The sequence below is a fragment of the Pongo abelii genome, chromosome 11 (assembly GCF_028885655.2).
Source record: "Pongo abelii isolate AG06213 chromosome 11, NHGRI_mPonAbe1-v2.0_pri, whole genome shotgun sequence".
Classification (NCBI taxonomy): domain Eukaryota; kingdom Metazoa; phylum Chordata; class Mammalia; order Primates; family Hominidae; genus Pongo; species Pongo abelii.
This window is the reverse complement of record NC_071996.2, coordinates 64,586,492-64,603,087: the sequence shown is the minus strand read 5'-3', so window position 1 is coordinate 64,603,087 and position 16,596 is coordinate 64,586,492. Positions and strand designations below refer to the sequence as shown.

Genomic DNA, 16,596 nt, shown 5'->3' with positions numbered 1-16,596 from the left:
TTAGGTCAGAAAGAAAAGCAGTTGAAGAGAGAAGGCTCAGGTGGCTCACTTGGGACTGAAAGAGAGCGAGAAAATGACCTTTGCATGACGCGACAGGAAGACATTGAGCCTGGTAAGATCATCTCAGTGAGCAGATGGGTATTGACGTTCAGCACATCAGGTCCTGAAGATCAAGGATCTAAGCAAAAAGCCAAGAGATGCAGCAATGACAGGGAAGGGTAAAGATAAGAGCAATAATATCAAAAATCCCAACTTCAGCGTGGTAACCAGATTGTACTGATGCATATATATGTACTACCATGCATATATTTACTGTCTAACTTTTACAAAGTGTTTTCACATCTATTAATTGATTTCTTCACAGTATCCCTAGGCAACTCAACTATTGTTATCCTAATTATATAGATGAAGAAACTGAGTTTTGCAGAGATTAAAACAACTGTCTAAGATTATACCAGGAATTTTAACAGAGTTGGGACTAGAAGCCTGATCCAGAAAAATCAAGAAGCAGTTCCCAGGCAGTTTCTTTCTAACACAGAAATCCTGGGCAACTGAGTCAGAAGCATCTGATGGCTTGGTCCAGAGAGACCTGAGAATCAGCATCAGGTCTTGAGACTGGGTGCCAGGTGTGGATGGCACAGGGCTGGGTGGAAATAAGTAGCAACACTGACAAGCCAGCGTCTGTGAAGGCGGCACTTTATGAAGGCCAGGATCCCAGTAGAAGGAGATGAGCTGGGCTGAGCTGAGCTGAGACAGGTAGCCATAGCAGGTGGGTTCACCTGATTGAGGGGGTACAGTGGAGGTAGAGGAAGACAAGTAATATCTGACAATCATCCCAAAGAATAAATGAACTCACAATTCTCTGTGGAAAATCTGATGTTTAGTTCCCAGAGTTGTTAGGCCTCCAGCCTAGGGAAGAGGAAAATATTTGATGTTTGATAGCCATTGGAGACTGAGCGAGAGATGGGAAAGATAGATTTTTTCCCTATTTAACTTAAATTCATCATTTGAGGAATTTTAAACAGCCCATGGAAAGTGCATAATCCTTACAAAGTAGAGGAATAAACAAGTTATTTCCTTGACCTGCCATTTGTCACTCTCGTTGGAGCAGGATTTTTGAAATTTCAAGTATAAGAAGTATATTGAACAAGCATGGCCCATTGTGAAATCACAGCACTCCCTTTCACATGTTCAGTGGAGTTAACCTTCCCTTGCCCCAGTTGAACATTCAGGTGCATCCCGGGACTTTTCTAGATACTCTTGGGTGTGTATGTGAGGACAAGAACATCCTACAATCCCTTTAGTAACAAGTGAGTGGAATTCAGTAATCAGAACATCTTACATAACCAGAAACTGAAACTGATTTAGCACTAAACCTTTTCCTGTCCCTGTTCCTTGGCTGCTCCACTGTGGATGGCTTATTCTCTATTCCTCACCTAGTGCTTTCCCTCCTCCCTTCTGATGCCCTCCCCGCAGCTTGCTAGCCAGTTTCTGGGTTAAGGCCAGAGCTAGAAGAGAGACATGGTAAAGGGCCAGGAAATGTCCTTCTTGTACTGGCTTCGGGCTTTCCAGGCCTGGCAAATGTTTGCAGATGAGTCTTTCTTTCATGGGCACTTTCACGGGCATCCTGTAGAGTCCCTGGTGGGCCCCCGCCCTGCAGTCCTGTCCTGGGTTAATGCATCCTATTATGGGCGGTCCAAGGTAGGTAGGGTGACCAACCATCCCAGCTTGTCCCGAATATTCCCATTTTAGCCTAAAGGTCCCACATCTTGTGAAACTTCTGAGATCCAGGCAAACCAGAATGGTTAGTCAGGGATTACTCATGAGTCCTGCAGCCCTTAATTATCTGATATTCACTTCAACTTCTGGCTTCTGGCCCTTCAACCATCTAGGGACCTTGTACAAATTCATAAAAAACCCACACCGACTCACTTGCCCAATCACCCCACACATAGCTGGTCCACAGAAAATATTCCTTTGCCTTTGAAATCTGAAGGTATAAGCTTTCCATCCTGCCTGAACTCAATATTTGTGAAAGTCATCTCCATGTGCATAGGCAAAGCAGCTCGCTGGCCTCCCTTCCCCTTTTCTGGAGAGGATTCAGGATTGTCCTGGGCCCATTAGAATGGATTCCTTCCCATCACCTCTGAGAAGGCTTGGCAATGGCCAAGGGGCCTCGAGGGGTGCCCAGTCTGGGCTTCTTGGAAAGATGCATATTTTTTGTAGATGTGGTCAAATCTGCTATCACCCTTATGTTGTATCTGCTGAGCCTACAAATTACAAATTTCCCTAACCATGGAGGCCCTTATCTAGGTCTGTTTTATATGGTAATAATAAATACCTTACTGATTAAATCACCTTTTAAAAACACTAATTTTAGGCTGGGTGCAGTGGTTCATACCTGTATTCCCAGCACTTTGGGAAGCCGAGGCGGGGAGATCACTTGAGGTCAGGAGTTTGAGACCAGCCTGCTCAACATGGAGACAACCTCATCTCTACTAAAAATACAAAAAAAATTAGCTGGGAGTAGTGGTGCTCACTTGTAATCCCAGCTACTCGGGAGGCTGAGGCAGGAGAATCAATCGCTTCTGGGAGAAGGAAGTTGCAATGAGCTGAGATCGTGCCACCACACCTCAGGCTGGGCAACAGAGCAAAAACTCTGTCTCAAAAAATAAAGAAAGAAAGAAAACAAAAATGCTAATTTTAATAAAAATAAAGCTATTAAGTTAAACAAAAAATAAATACAAACTTTTAATAACATACAAGATTTTTAATAAAAAATAAAGATAATGCCTTATCCTCTTGCCATTACCCTCTTTGAATTTTTACAGCTTAAGCTGCTCCTAACTTCAAGGAAGGTGATTCAAAACTTTCCAAATGAACTCTTGGAGGTCTCTCTTACTAAACATGGGGTAAACCTGAATGGAGCAACTGATCTTTCCAAATACATCATTTCAAAATTCTCCTTTACGTCAACTCTTTCCATTCTGAAAGTGGTTGAGGGGATTCAAGTCATGGAATGTAAATTTCACATACTGTGATCTGGCTTTGGAATATCACATTAATTCTATCTTGGTGTCTCAGTCTCTAACTTTAATTTTAACACTCTATTACACAAGAAACAAAATAAAAACTAACCCAGTAGGTGGCACCTGTAGAAATATATGCAGAGCATGTGTGGCAGATTGTATTTTCCAAAAATGGCCATAGCAATATTTATGTTCCCACATACTCTCCCAGAACCTTGACATCCTTCCATCAAGCAGTGGAATCTATTCTCTCCCCTTTGAATATGGGACACCTCAATGACTTGCTTCTAACAAACACAATGTAGTAGATGTGATGCTGCCCGACTTCCTAGATGAAGTAAAAGAAGGCAATATAGCTTCTGACTAGTTCCTCTCCCCACCCCCTTCTATCTTTCTCCTCTCTCTCTCTCTCTCTCTGTCATAATCTGGACCAGTGATAAAATTTGTGGAACCCAGGAGAAAATGAAAATGAGCAGCCTCTTATTCAAAATTAAGACTTTCAAAACAGTGGCAAGCACAGAGCCCTCTTCTGTGTGTGAGTCTTGTATACCTACACAGGACACAAACCCATAAAGCAAGCCCTGTTTAAGATGCTTACCTTTGAAAATCAGCCACCATGTTGACAGGAAGCCCAGCCCAAATGGAAGAGTTATGCGTAGCTATTCCACTTGACAGCTGCTTAGTCAACTTGGACAGCTCTAACAAAATACCATAACTGGGTGTCTCAAACAACAAACATTTATTCCTACAGTTCTGGAGGCTGAAATTCCAAGATCATGGTGCTAGCAGGGTCAGGTTTCAGTGAGGGATCTCTTATTGGTTTACAGACAGCCACATTTGGCTGTGTCCTCAGATGGTAGAAAGAGGATGAGCTAGCTCTCTGACCTCTTCTTATAAGGGCACTAACCCCATTAATGAGTGTTCCTTGCTCCTGACCTAATGACATGCCAGAGGCTCCACCTCCAAATGCCATCCCACTGTGGATTAGATTTGAACATATGAATCTGTGGGAGACACGAACATTCAGTCCACAGCAATAGTCCTAGAAATACCCTCAGCAACAGCCAGAAGCACCCCCCAGACATGTGAGTGAGCAAGCATTCAGATGATTCCAGCCCCAGCCTTTGAGTTTTCTGGATACAGCTCCTGGCCTCACACAAAAAACCTGCCCTCCCTGTGCCCTGTCCAAAGAATCCATGAACATAATAAAAGGTTGTTTTGCACCTCTAGATTTGGGGTCATTTGTTACTCAGCCAAGTAACTAGAAATGCATGACTTAGAGACAGGACTTATGAAGGATATGCAGACCAGTCACACCTGCCCTGACTCTGACATGGCAGCATCTCCCACAAGCATGTCTTCTAATACCATCTGAGTCCTCCCCAGTGTTGCTCCAGGTCTCTGGACTACAACCACCACAACACCCTAGCAACAGAACCCAAAACTCTCCCTCTGCAGCCTTTTGCTGCCTGAAGCAGCTGCTGCCTTAGATACCTTTTCCAGTATCGAACCTTCATGATCCTCCACACGAGGCTGTGCAGCTCCATGAGGACCACGGAGACCACTCACTCAATACCACAAGCAACCCTTCAAGTACAGTCATCACCAATGAGACAGGTCCCCAACTTCAGATTTGGGTTTACCCTTCCAGCAACCATACCCATTAAATTGGGAATTTATGTATCATTTACATCAGGGTTTCTATGAAAATGAGTCTGAGGCTCAAACTTCATAGTTTTGAAACTCAACCTTTTCATTGGTTCAGAACCACAATCCAAGCTGTGATCGCATACGCTCCATTAGACTTAAATAACTGTTGGGATTCAACGACTCTGTCCTTTCTGCCTGCTTATTTGAGTGTCTTTGGAAGCCATATCTCTTGGAATTTAACACACTCAACCCATAGCAAATTAATATGTCATAGCATAGAATTGTGTACTTCTAAAAGAAGTACAAAAATGAAAACTAACTAGAAGGTTAGACATTTCTTAGGTTTTACAAATTATGAAACCATGACCACTAAAAGAAACTCATCCATTATACAAAATGATGTTATGAGTTATTTTGAAAAATATCGGAATGTTCTCAAAGTAAATGGTGTTTTTACCATAGTAAATTTATTCCATGCAACAACTTACTGAATTATTTGCTTTGCTCTTGTTAGTTCCCAAATTCAGCTGTTCCTAAGTGAAGATGCCTTTTTCTCTAAGTTTTCCTTTCAGTCATACATTAGTGCCTGTACCATTTCAAAGCCATGGAAACATTAACTTACATAATACATAGTTTTTAAGAACCAAAATGTTCTCAAATTTTGAAAATATTTCTTACATTTCTTTTTGGTATCCAATTGCCAAACAAACTTAAATTCAAGTTTCTATCAAACTTGTTTTCTGTATCCAAACCACTCTAATTAAACACACTAAGCATAATAAAAAATAAAATAAAAAATTAAAATAAAATAGCATTGCATCCTTAAAGGATTATGTTGAATTATTAAAAAAAAACAAATCTGCAGTGTTGTTTTTTCTGTTTTTTTTTCTCTTTTCTTTTTCCTGAATCATGTCCAAATTAAACCAAGCATGAGCATAAAGAAAGGTTATCAAAATACTCACAGTTCAGGCTCCCTACAGGACCGTTCATACTGCTATAGTATTACAAAGTAGTAATAAAAGTAAGTTATGAGGAAATGTGAATTCCTAGCTAGAAAGTCTAAAAACAGGATGTTAGAGAACAATGGAAAGCCACCCTGCCTAGTGGTGTATGTACAGTTAGAGAAATTGGCCAACCAAATTCTATTATAAAATAAAGAGAAACAATATCATTTTTAAAGCACTTTGGAATATTTTTACAGTATTTGGCTCCAAGGAGACACTCAATTATACATTTGCTAAATAAAATAATACAGATTATCTCATTGTTTTACTCCTCAACAACCTTGCAAAAGGGATAATACTATCACTATTACTCAGGAGAAGTTCTGGAGTTCTACAACTACCATTGTGGCCAATGAATGCTCTTCCAATATTACACATCTGACACTGCATTCACTCTTTCATTCATTCATTCATTCATGCATGCATCCATTCACGAACTCTTCAAAGCCAAACTTGTAATTAGTGTATTCAAGGAGAACAGAAGAAAGCAATGCAGTGGGGGAACAGAGACATGTAACTACAGCACTGCATTGCACAATAGTGGTGTAATATACTGCTCTGGGGTCAGACAAGGCTCCCTGGAGCAGCTGACACTCAGCTGAATCTTTAAAGCGGAGACTAACAATATTGTTTAAATCCGTTTTGTCTAAATCAGCACTTCTCAAACCACACATGAAGGAACACTAATATGAGGCTTAATAACAATAAATATTCTGTGGATGACAGAGTATCCCTATTAGCGCAGGTGCTTTGGAGTTTGACCTAGTTCTTCATTCATTGCAAATGATTCAGGTTGGCCCACTGTTTCACCAAGGAGCCTGCTGGGTTTGACCACTCAGAATTAGCCTGTCATGATCTGGCTCATGCATGCAGTAAGACCCCATAGGTGGCCAGATAACTGAATATTCTGAATTTTAAGACTCAGGGACAAGACTCTGGAGTGGAGGGGACACTGTAAGACATTGCATCACACCACAAGTCTCACTCTTGCTGCAGCTAATACCTTGGATGGCTTTTCTTAATTGTTTAAAGAGAACTTAGACATTCTTTAGATGGATTTGAGGGTGTGATAAAGAAAGAATTTATTTTAAAAACAAACTGGAAGTGATAATAAGCTGGATTGCTCTATATTTAAGTAAGAAGCCAAACACAACTTATCAAAGGGCCTTTTGAAGTTGTACAAGGCAAAGTCTTCTCTGCTTCAGGGTGAGACCAAGTAGTGTGTATTATGGAAAGCCACTCAGCTCCCACAGCTTCTGGGAGAACAGAGAAGAGAGCCCATGGGTTGCCCGTTTAAAGTGAATAATCTGAGTACTGAAAGTTGAAAGCTGAAATCAGAATTAGATTAGTTAGAAAAAAAGTTAAAGTGAGAAAGAGCCTCTCCAGGAATCTCCCATTGTACACAGCAAGTGGCCAGGCCTCCATAACAACCCTGAGAAGAGCGCACCACTTTGTGAATTAGAAATTTGGCAGCAACCTACGTAGGCCCACCTTTTCCAATGTGTTTCATGTCATTTTTATAGAAGTCTCAAGTTGGTGCTTGTAATTTCTACTAAAATTTTCCCTCGGAATGAGATTTGCGTTTATGGGAATTGTTTGTGGGAGTTCTAAGGTTTGCTTATGCTTGCCATATTTCTCAATGGTTGGGGCAAGATGGTACAAGTTCAGAGTGGAAGGGGTGCCCTCTCCAACATGACAGAGCCCATCTCAGGGCCTGAGCTAACATCTAAAGAGACTTTGATATTGAGTGGCATAGAACGTTCTTTATTTCAGGTGATGGTTCAGATGTGCAGAAATCTCCCTGGAAGTTGTGCAGTGTGGTTGTGTGAACACTGAGGCTCCTGCAACAAGAAGTCTGAACAACAAGAAATGGTAATAATCGCTGAGCCTCCACTCTGCACCGGGCCTTCCTGTAACACATTGCCTGTCTCATCAAAGAAGTGGGACTCTCTGAAGAAAGGAAAAATTTCAGCCATTTATGACATTTGGCTCTACTGTGTTTGTACAAATACCAACTCAATGTTTATTGACCCAGTCAGTCCAGTGGAAAATGAAACTGAGAAAAACAAGAAATAACAAACTAGAAAGTGAGTTATTTTCTTAGCATTTTAATTATAAGGAAATTTCACAATTATACGCATATTATTTGTGTGTGTAAGTAATCTTGTAAGTTTATTTACTCATGTAACAAATGTTTTTCAAGTGTTTACAATATACCAAGTACACCAGCCCCATGCCAGGTGCTGAAGACATAGAAGTGAAGCAGTGTTTTGATTTTCTGTTTCTGTGTAACAAACCGCCTCAGAACTCAATGCCTTAAAACTACAATTCATTATGCTCTTTCAGTGAATTGACTGGACTCAGCTGGACAGTTCCCACTTGGCATTGCTCATGTAGTGACAAAGATATAGTGGTTGGGGCTAGAGGCATATGAAGGCTTGACTGGTCTGGACATCCAAGTTGTTTTGTGTGCCCACAGCTGGGATGGCTAGAAACATCTGGAGCTGTCTAGACCATTTCTCTCTCTTTCTCTGTGTCTCTCTCTCTCTGTGCATATGGCCCATGCACCTGGCCAACTTGGGCTTCCTTAAGCAAGGCAACCTCAGGTAGTCAGATGTCTTCCAAGCTTTTCTGGAGCACAGAGACCAAGCCAGAAGCTGCAAGGCTTTTTACAACCTAGCCCAAAGTCATGCAGCCTCCCTTCCACTGAATTCTATTGACTACACAGGACAAGCCCAGATTCACTGTGGGAGAAGATGACCCAAGGCTATGAATGTAAGTGTGGTTTGTTAAGGGACCATCTTTAGTGACTAACCAGGACAAACAAACCTCGTACCTAACCTCAAGTATTTATAATAGTTAAATAAACATTGGATTCAGAGTTGTAGTCCTGACTACTAGCTTAGCCTTCGCCATGTGATTGTCAAAGTGATTACACATTTAAAAACAAAATAACAAAAACGTAACTAAAATCACTATTGAAGAGGATTTATAAATGTTATATACAACTAAGTACTTGGCAGCAATTAAAAACTATGCTTTCAGCCAGTCATGGTGGCTCACACCTGTAAGCCTAGCACTTTGGGAGGCCAAGGAAAGAGGATCACTTGAGCTCAAGAGTTCAAGACCAGCCTGAGCAAAATAGTGAGACCATGTATCTAAAAAACAGTCAACAACAAAAACAAAACAAAACAAAAAAAACAAAAAAGAAAACTATGCTTTCAAAGAATCTTTGTAAATGGAAAGTATTCGAGTTAAGTAAACAGCAGATCATGTAACCACTGTATGCAGAGCATCCCCAATCTTTGTTAAAATACACATGTATATACACACACAGGTACATGTATAAATACACTCATAGAAACAAGACTAGAAAGAATCCCATGAACACAGTTAAGATGGTTGGGATGTGGGTGATTTTTCCTTCCTTATACTTTTCCAAATTTACTGTAATGAAAATGTATTGCTTTTATAACAAAAATTATGATATATCATATAACTAACATGTATAACTAACATCCTGAGAAAAAAGGAAAGTGGAGTTAATCTTTATACTTATTTCTGGAACTTAAGCTTTCCAAAACTCTACCATAGGAAGATGGCAAATAAGCATGGAATCCTAGTATGATACTTGGTAAAAATGAAGACTTTAAGGTAGACCGTAGATTCTAGCTGCTTGTCCTCAATTTGGAAGACATAATTTACATTGAGGCTGAAGTTGGAAGAGTCCTATCTGGACAATAAACTAAGTTAAAGCTGATGAATGAATATGTTTTATAATGTGAAATGTACTAAGCTAGTGATAATAACATTGTTTTGCTCGTTTTAGAGCTTTATATAAGTAATATCATAATATCATATTTTGTTTTCTGCCTTTCTACTTATTTTCTCCACAGCACTATCTTATTCTCTTTTAAAATGTAGTATTTGATACATACAAAATAACATACTTTTTTTTTTTTTTGAAATGGAGTCTCGCCCTGTCACCAGGCTGGGGTCAGTGACGTGATCTCGGCTCACTGCAACCTCCACCTCCCGGGTTCAAGCAATTCTCCTGCCTCAGCCTCCCTAGTACCTAGGACTACAGGCACACACCACCAAGCCTGGCTAATTTTTGTATTATTAGTAGAGACGTGGTTTCACCATATTTGTCAGGCTGGTCTCAAACTCCTGACCACAGGTGTTTATATATAAAAACTATAAAGCATACCAATAAAATAAACCCTTATGAAGTCCACCACCAACTTCAGAGTTAAAACATTTTAAATACCTGTCTTCTTCCTCATAGTTTCCCTGACATATATACCATAACAATATTCACAGTAGTATGAAAAATTATAACACAAAACTGAAACCAATACAAATATCCATCAACTAAAGAATAGACAGGGCGGGGACGGTGGTCATGCCTGTAATCCCAGCACTTTAGGAGGCTGAGGTGAGCGGATCTCCTGAGGTTGGGAGTTCGAGACCAGCCTGACCAACATGGAGAAACCCTGTCTCTACTAAAAACACAAAATTAGCTGGGCGTGGTGGCACATGCCTGTAATCCCAGTTACTTGAGAGGCTGAGGCAGGAGAATCGCTTGAACCTGGGAGGCAGAGGTTGCAGTGAGGCGAGATCGTGCCATTGCACTTCAGCCTGGGCAACAAGAGCGAAACTCTGTCTAAAAAAAAAAAAAGGATAGACAGATAATCATAATATATTCACCCAATAGAGGACACATCAGGGAAATGAGTGAACTACAGCTATACACAGCTGAGTACAGATAAATCTTAGAAACATAGTAAGTGGAAGAATTAAGCCCCTGAAGACCATATATTGAGCCTTTGCTCTGTGCTGGCCTCTTCACGTTAGTTATTGCCTATGTTAGAAAAGTGGGATTCCCTGATTCCAAAATACCAAAACTTTGATGGCCATGCCTGAAAATTTGTCCCCATAGCACCTGACCCAGGACACAGTAGGAAGCTTCCTCTCATGCCTCAGCCAATCCCACAGTTCTTTTCTACAACTTACCTCTCCATTTCAGTCTGTTTAGAGTGTCTTTCTCTCTGTTATCTAGGAGATTTTTTTTGGTTGGTGTTTATTTCAATGATGAACTTAAAATCAATAAAATATGCACATAATTAGTATATCAAACAGTTTGAACTGGGAAGCGTTCAAACCTAAAACCATTTTTTTTCTCCTCCAATTTGCTGCATTCAGTTGTGCTAGGATAAACCTTCCTTACCAGTTACTTTTAGGTTACTTCCAGCCTAATTTATTTTAATCCAGTTAAAACGTCATTCTCATAGAGTTCTCTCCTCTGCCCAGAGCTCATGCTGCTTGACCCATGGCCTGAAACCTGAAGGACAGAAAAGGTGTGGTCCTCACTTTCTTTTGATGTCCCCACTGTCTAGGTGACTGGGTGGGTGGAGGAATAGGAGTTATGTAAAGGGATAATTGAGTCCTGCTTAATAAGTGCTGTCACATGGTTCTGTTTGGGCTACTCTTTCTTGATGTGGTAGAAGTCCAGACACTAGCTCTTTGGGGGGACACAGTGCAAATTCACTTTGGGGCACAGTGTGTTCTTGTGGGAGAACCCACTCACAGCATTGTTTTGGGTATAGGATATCTGTCCCAGTTCCACTTATTCCAATCTCTTTATCCAGTTGTACACTAAAACTGGCTCCTATTAGCCAATTGCCAAATTTTCAGGAATTTTGTGAGCTGGTTGTTAATCCATTGGTAGCTTGAAATCGACCACGGTGAGAAAATTTACACTACAGAAATTAGCAAAAATTACAACTCTGGTCTACTTTCTTTTTTCTCTTGGAAACTCAGTTAAACATATACTAGCACTTACTAGAATGTCCATGGCTCTCATCTCCTTTCCCCAGTGACCTAACCCACAGTCTCTTGCAGCTTCATCCAGAGGACGGCCCTTTGGGAAGTGGTGCTGGCAAGATGACTGAAGCTTGATTATTGCATAAAGCATTTGAGTGGCTCAGGAAAATCATGCACCCTTCCCACACCAATGGGCAGGAGTGCACAATTGCATTGTTGGCTCTTCACACCACCCTGTCATTTCTCTTCAAATTTCTGCTCTTTCTGCTCAGATTAGCAGAGTAGCAGTTCAGCAATCAACTACATAAGCAAGCGTGTGCTCAGGAAAGAAATATTGACCTCCCCTCCTTCCCTTTAGAGTACCCTCAATCTCTGGAAACAATTGTCTCGGAGGCCCCTTCCCACTCAGAGAGAGAGTCTCATACAAACAGCACTCCAAGGTCTTCTCTCTTTGTTGATTGTCTTGAGGCAGCAGTTCTCAAACTTTTTGGTCTCAGGACTCCTTTGCCATCCTAAGAAATACTGAAGATCTCAAAGAGCTTTTGTTTATGTGGGCCATGTCTATTGAGATCTACTGTGTTAGCAATTAGAACAGAAATTTTAAAAACATAGCCATCATTTCATTTCATGTAAGCCTCTAAAAATCTCCACTGTAAATTCATGAAAGAATGAAAGTGAAAACTGAAAATGATATTTTAGCATAATTATAAAAGTTTTGGCCTAATAGGTTCCCCATGTAAAGGTCTCAGGGACCTTTAGAACTCCCCATCAACTGTTGGGAGACAATTCTCCATTAATCTCTCATGTTTCTGTATGCCTTTCAGCATAGGCGCTCACTGTTTTTGATGGAGATTATCTTTTCAAGGATGTTTATATAGTGAACAACCTTGGGAATGCAGACAATGCTTACCTCCAGAGCAAAGGGCGGGTTTGTTTACTGTCAAGTAAAAATAAAGGTAATGTCTCCCTGTGTGACAAAGTTTATTTAAAAAAAGACTATAATACCCGTTATAAAAGATTCTGTTTCCCAAAGCTTGGGGTTCCTCTCCTATAACACAGTCCATTGCATGTGGAGATATCACCTGATACTTTTCATGTTGCTATGTGGGAAACGGACTTTCATGAACTTAGTGCAAAATTGATGGTACTCTGGCTACTGCTATGGTTGTGAATAATAGACTGTTGTCTCTGATACAGGAATCTCATGGCTTCTGCCAGCATCTGTGACTGTGCCAGGCTGACCTACTAGCTTGCAGTAAGATTAAATCTCAGATACTTCATAGTTCTTGACATCTACATTTTGAAAACCGTGTCCTAGAGATTTCTCAATATCTCATAAACATATAAAATGATATTAGTCATGGGCAAGTCATGAATGAACATAAAGGTTTTCTGGGGACTGGTACAAAATTTATTACATTATTTTATATTATGCCATTATATTATGATAAAACACAATACAATGCATGAGAGAGGATACTAAATATTGAATTTTTGTAAAACTTCCAAATGAAATTTTTTCAAAATTTTCAGTAAGAAATGAAGGGAGCTTGCTTCTTTGAACAGAATCTTTATACCAGATTTTTGAAATGAAGTGCCTCCATGTACTTTCTAAACATGGCTTTTCTAATAATAACTATTAGAATGGTAAGTTTCTATAAATACTACATTAATATACTCATGTTTTAAAAATAAATTATTTTGTTAGGAAAGAATAACGTGCCTACAGAAATGGCGAGTAAACCTACTCTGAAGGTCATCGTTCTTGTCACAATTTTCATTTCTATGCATGTCCTTCATTGTTTGATAGAACAATGATTATTATGTACTCCTACACACATCACTGAGAACTAGGATTTGCATAATGCCATTTCGGCTTTTTTGTGTATTTTTTAAAGGTAAAACTTATTGAAGAATAATAATCATACAGAAGAAGAGGCAAATTGCAAGTACCTAATAATTTTCACAGAATGAATACATCCATGTTGCCAGCAGCCAGATATTTTATAAAACTCTCTAGCTAGGCATGGAGGCATGTGCCTATAATCCCAGCTACTTGGGAGGCTGAGGCACAAGAATCGCTTGAACCTGGGAGGCAGAGGTTCCAGGGAGCTGAGATCGTGCCACTGCACTCCAGCCTCCAGCCTGTGTGACAGAGCGAGACTCTCTCAAAAATAAAATAAATAAAATAAAATAAAACTCTCATCAGAGCCCACTTGGTGCTTCCTTAGTCACTTCTCCCCTCAACAGGGAAACCATTATCCTGACTTCTAACTTCAGATTAGTTATGCCTGCATAAGATTTTTAACAGCTTTGTTGAGATATAATTCATATGTCATATAATTTGTCCATTGTGCAATTTAGTAGTTTTTAATATGAGTTTGATATCACAGAGTTATGTAGCCCTAACCACAATCTAATTTTAGGACATTTTCACCATCCCCAAAAGAAAACCCATAGTCATTAGCAGTCACTCCCTGTTCTCCCTCACTGCCCTTCATCAGCCCAGAATAAGATTCTTATTTTTTTTCTAAGACAGAGTCTCACTCAGTTGCCCAGGCTAGAGAGCAACGGTGCACTCACAGCTCACTGCAGCCTTGAACTCCCCAGCTCAAGCAATCCTCCCACCTCAGCCTTGTGAATAGTTGGGACTACAGGTATGTACCACCATGCCTAGCTAACTTTAAACAAAAATTTTTTGTGGGGATGGGGTCTCACTATGTTTCCTAGAATGGTCTTGAACCCCTGGCCTTAAGGGAGTCTCCCTCTTTGGCGTCCCAAAGCACTGGGATTGCAGGTGTAAACCACTATGCCAGGCCCAGAATAAGATTTTTAAATCTCTTTTTATATTTTTCAGAATTTGGCATCAATAAAAACTTTATTCTTTTAAGTAGGTAAAAATGTAAATTCATTTATTTACAACTAATCAAATATTTCCAACAGCTAAAATTATAATATAGAATCTGAGAATCTAAAGAATCTAAAAGTCACTTCCTCCTTAATAAATCTAGTATTAAAATTTCCTATGAAAATGTAAATAGACTTTTAAATATTAATAAACTTTTCCATTTTGTATTATCTATTGCTGGGTAACAAGTCATCCCTCAATTGAATGGCTTACGACAATCATAAAAATCAAAATAATTAAACAAACTATTATAATAAACAACAAAATAATACAAACTTTGTATCATCTCACAAAGTTTCTGTGGATCACGACTTTAGGAATGGCTTAGCTGGGCATTTTTGCAGTCCAGTTGTCAGCAGAGGTTGCAAATCATCTGATGGCTTGGATGGTGATGGTAGGTCTGCCTCCAAGGTAGTTCACTCTCACAGTTAGTGTGGTAGACTGAATAACAGCCACACTAAAGACATCCCTGTCCTAATCCCCAAAATTTGTTAATATGTTAAAAGGGTTTTTGCAGGTGTGATTATATTAAGATCTTGGGGTGTGATTATATTAAGATATTGAGGTGGAAGATTATCCTGGACTATCCATGTGGGCCCAATGTAATCATGGGGATCCTTTTAAGAGGGAAGCAAGAGGAGTAGGGTGAGTAGTAGAAGATGTGAAGGCAGAAGCAAAAGGTTGGAGTGATACAAGGGAAGAAATGAAGGTGACCTCAAAAAACTGAAAAAGGCAAGAAAACACATTCTCCCTTCAGAGTCTCCAGAAGCCCTGCCAACCCCTTGACTAGCTTGGTGAGACTGATTTTAGACTTCTGATCCCCAAAACTGTAAGATAATAAATTTGTGTTGTTTTAAGCCACTGAGTTTGTGGTAATTCATTATAGTAGCAATAGGAAACTAACACAGCTGGTGGGTTGTTGCTGGCTGTGGGCAGGAGGCCTTGGTTTTTTGCCACATGGACATCTCCACAGGGCTTCTTGAATGCTCTCATGACTTAGCAGCTGGTTTTTCCAGAGCAGGGAATTCAAGAGAGCAAGGTGGAGGCTACAGTATCCTTCATGACCTAGTCTTGAATAGACCACTCAATATTGTTTCTGCAATATCCTACTGATTACCCAGTAAACCTTGTCCACTGTGGAAGGGGACTGTAGGGCATGACTTTGAGGAGACAAGAACCATTAGAGTCCACCTTGGAAGGGAATTACCACACACATTACATATTTTAAATCATATTGAAGTTCTAGTTTACAGAACACATTTGTGCCTTACAGGGTAGCCACCTTGTCTAGTTTCCATGCCACTAATGAGCACATCAGCCAGAAACAGACAGATATGCAATACAGGTGAACACAGAGACTGGGGCCTTAAGGTCACAGGAGTCCCAGCCTAGCTTTCCTGGCACCCTCTCTTTCCCCTGATTGCTGGCCTTGAGTTGGAACAATGTTCCTTGGGCACCTATAATATGAATTCCCACCAGCAGCTCCATGGACTTTAGCGTAGTCTGGATCTCAGAAAGAAGACCCTGAAATAAAGGCTTGCATGTGGGTAGTTTGTCTGGGAAATGAGTCCAGAGTGCAGGGGTTAGGACCTGGGAGAGTGAAACAAGAAAAAGGGAGAATCAATCAAAGGATGTGTTTACAAACTGGCTGCCATTATGGGTGACTGATTTTCAATCCACAGGACCTTCTCGGGATTCTTCTGAAATGTGTCTCAGAATGCTGCCACATAATGAAAAGGGGAAGCATTGATTCATCAGTTTTCACCTCCTGCATCAGAGATGGCTTTGTAGGCATTCATCTCCCCACACCTCCAGGCTGTGCATGCATGAGTGCCAAGCTGGTCCTCACTGGAACCCAAAGCCATGGAACCTGAGAAGTGTGGGGCAGGAAGCAAGAGGCATATGGGAGGAAAGCTGTCTCAAGGAAAGCTGCTGTCTGGTGGTACCTGAGGGAAGCTGCTAAGTCTGTGTGGAACTGTTCACCACAACAGTGGCTGAAGAGGTAGACTGAGGGGATTTGAAGTGATTTGCAAGTGCTGTTCAATATTGGCCCTTGGCCAGAATGAGTGGTTTGCAACTGGCTGGTGAAGGAGATAGATGTCCAGATGGCAGAGTGCCACCTTGGTCATGTGACCATGCAGTGTAGTTTGCAGAGTGGCAAGCACTATATGTTTCTCCA

The 16,596-nt window shown here is 40.4% G+C and overlaps 1 long non-coding RNA gene across 1 annotated transcript in view; it reads right to left on the bottom strand.

The window, feature by feature from the left end:
* LOC129058005 (uncharacterized) overlaps nt 1–5,733 on the bottom strand; it is a 56,344-nt gene extending 50,611 nt beyond the window's left edge. Inside the window, exon 1 of the long non-coding RNA XR_008522814.2 lies at nt 5,642–5,733. This is a non-coding gene — a long non-coding RNA (uncharacterized LOC129058005). The remainder of the gene's footprint in view (nt 1–5,641) is intronic.
* Between the last annotated feature and the right edge of the window lie 10,863 nt (nt 5,734–16,596).